General features: G+C 53.1%; 1 non-coding gene across 1 annotated transcript; it reads right to left on the bottom strand.

Annotated features, from left to right (window-relative positions):
• Positions 1-2,474: 2,474 nt before the first annotated feature.
• Positions 2,475-2,556, bottom strand: trnas-aga (transfer RNA serine (anticodon AGA)). Its single transcript has one exon. It is a non-coding gene; the product is annotated as a tRNA-Ser (tRNA).
• Positions 2,557-2,961: the final 405 nt, after the last annotated feature.

The raw sequence follows: 2,961 nt of genomic DNA, 5'->3' as shown, positions 1-2,961 counted from the left end.
GGATCTCTTAAGTAGCAGAGGATGGTTTCGATCCATCGACCTCTGGGTTATGGGCCCAGCACGCTTCCGCTGCGCCACTCTGCTGTATAACCAGGATGTCACTCCGCCACACAGTGGGGGGGAGGGGGGTAGGGGACTTAAAAGCGGGTCCCCTGGTTCGGACGGTGAGCCGGGTCTCTGGGTGGCTCCAGGTGAGCCGGGTTGTTGAGGTTGTTGAGTTGTTGTTGGGGTCTGGTGGTGGAAGCTCCTGAGGTGTGGTGGTGATGCTGCTGGGGTCTGGTGGTGCAGCTAGTGGGGTCTGGTGGTGGAAGCTCCTGGGGTCTGGTGATGGAAGCTCCTGGGGTCAGGTGATGGAAGCTCCTTGGGTCTGGTGATGGAAATTCCTGGGGTCTGGTGGTGGAAGCTCCTGGGGTCTGGTGGTGATGCTGCTGGGGTCTGGTGGTGATGCTGCTGGGGTCTGGTGGTGGAGCTAGTGGTGTCTGGTGGTGGAAGCTCCTGAGGTGTGGTGGTGATGCTGCTGTCGTCTGGTGGTGGAGCTAGTGGTGTCTGGTGGTGGAAGCTCCTGGGGTCAAAGTCCAGAGTGCTAACCATTACACCATGGAACCCTGTTCAGCTTTTATTGTGTTTTTATTGTGGTCCTGAAACCAGAACATGAGTAAAAAACAATATGCGCTTGAGCATCTGACAGAGTGCTGTCCATGGTGCTAGGAGCGTCTGGGTGTTTATGGTACCAGGGCCCTGGTCCTCCAGGCCCAAGGGCTGGCTCTTTCACTCCAGTGGCCGGTCGGTGGGGGGCTTAAAAGCGGGTCCCCGGGTTCGGACGGTGAGCCGGGTCTTTGAGTGGCTCCAGGTGAGCCGGGTTTTTGAGGTTGTTGAGTTGTTGTTAGGGTTTGGTGGTGGAAGCTCCTGAGGTGTGGTGGGGATGCTGCTGGGGTCTGGTGGTGCAGCTAGAGGGGTCTGGTGGTGGAAGCTCCTGGGGTCTGGTGATGGAAGCTCCTGGGGTGTGGTGGTTGAAGCTCCTGGGTTCTGGTGGTGATGCTGCTGGGGTCTGGTGCTGATGCTGCTGGGGTCTGGTGGTGGAAGCTCCTGAGGTCTGGTGGTGGAAGCTCCTGGGGTCTGGTGGTGGAAGCTCCTGGGGTCTGGTGGTGGAAGCTCCTGGGGTCTGGTGGTGGAAGCTCCTGGGGTCTGGTGCTGATGCTGCTGGGGTCCGGTGGTGGAGCTAGTGGGGTCTGGTGTTGGAAGCTCCTGGGGTCTGGTGGTGGAGCTAGTAGGGTCTGGTGGTGGATGGGGTCTGGTGGTGATGCTGCTGGGGTCTGGTGGTGGAGCTAGTGGGGTCTTGTGGTGGATGGGGTCTGGTGGTAATGCTGCTGGGGTCTGGTGGTGGAGCTAGTAGGGTCTGGTGGTGGATGGGGTCTGGTGGTAATGCTGCTGGGGTCTGGTGGTGGAGCTAGTGGGGTCTGGTGGTGATGCTGCTGCGGTCTGGTGGAAGCTCCTGGGGTCTGGTGGTGGAAGCTCCTGAGGTCTGGTGGTGGAAGCTCCTGGGGTCTGGTGGTGGAAGCTCCTGGGGTCTGGTGGTGGAAGCTCCTGGGGTCTGGTGGTGATGCTGCTGGGGTCTGGTGGAAGCTCCTGGGGTCTGGTGGTGGAAGCTCCTGAGGTCTGGTGGTGGAAGCTCCTGGGGTCTGGTGGTGGAAGCTCCTGAGGTCTGGTGGTGGAAGCTCCTGGGGTCTGGTGGTGGAAGCTCCTGGGGTCTGGTGGTGATGCTGCTGGGGTATGGTGGTGGAGCTAGTGGGGTCTGGTGTTGGAAGCTCCTGGGGTCTGGTGGTGGAGCTAGTGGGGTCTGGTGTTAATGCTGCTGGGGTTTGGTGGTGGAGCTAGTGACTTACATGTTTTGAAAAAGGCGGGCATGACGAAAAGATCCTGTAAAAAATCTCTGTAATATGTTTCTTTTTTTCCTGTAAAGTTGGACATTTGAAAGATTAGGTAAATGGGGAATGACTGGCTTTTAATCAGTTGTGGAACTGCAACGAAATTCATTTCTGCATAAGACCCAATGCGAGAAAGAGATGGTCGACCTTCCTGTGCCGAGCACCAAGAAGAGGATTAGAGGGGTTTTACAAGTCCAAATAATATTATTGCAGTAATACATGTTTGCCCCCAGTTTCGAACAGGGGACCTTTCGCGTGTTAGGCAAACTTGATAACCACTACACTACAGAAACTTGCATGCTTTGAAAATGGCGGGCGTAATGAAAAAAAAATCCTATCTTCAAATCATTCATGTTAGAAATAAATGTGTGATTTCATATAAGTTGTCCTGGTGCGGTAAAATTAAAAATCATCCATCGGTATTACCATGCTGGGTAGAAAATACAAAATGTACCACAAGGGAAGCCAACTGATTACTTTTGAAAGACAGTACTGGATATGATTAATAACTGCAAATTAGGCTGTCATCTTGCACATTCAAACATTACTCGTTGTTGGCGGGATTCGAACCTGCGCGGGGAATCCCCAATGGATTTCTAGTCCATCGCCTTAACCACTCGGCCACAACAACCTGTCAGCTGTGTGTATGTGTGTGTGTGTGTGTGAATCTTCAGAAATAGACAATTTAGAGTCTTTATTTTAAAATGGTTGGTTTTACTTTATTTTAAAATGGTTGGTTTTACTTTATTAGGTTGAGACATATTTTCATCCTCATTTTGATTAAATGCATTTTCATCAACAGTCGGTGCAGTATGTTCATAGATCATACATCCACTTTCTTGTTTCCAAAAAGCTCTGGATAGATTTCAGTTAATCTCTCACATCTCATGTATGAGAGGATCTCTTAAGTAGCAGAGGATGGTTTCGATCCATCGACCTCTGGGTTATGGGGCCAGCACGCTTCCGCTGCGCCACTCTGCTGTATAACCAGGATGTGACTCCGCCACACAGTGGGGGGGAGGGGGGTAGGGCTCTT

This window comes from Cololabis saira, unplaced genomic scaffold (assembly GCF_033807715.1).
Source record: "Cololabis saira isolate AMF1-May2022 unplaced genomic scaffold, fColSai1.1 scf032, whole genome shotgun sequence".
Lineage (NCBI taxonomy): Eukaryota > Metazoa > Chordata > Actinopteri > Beloniformes > Belonidae > Cololabis > Cololabis saira.
Note: the sequence above shows the minus strand (reverse complement) of the source record. Positions and strands in the feature narration are given on the sequence as shown.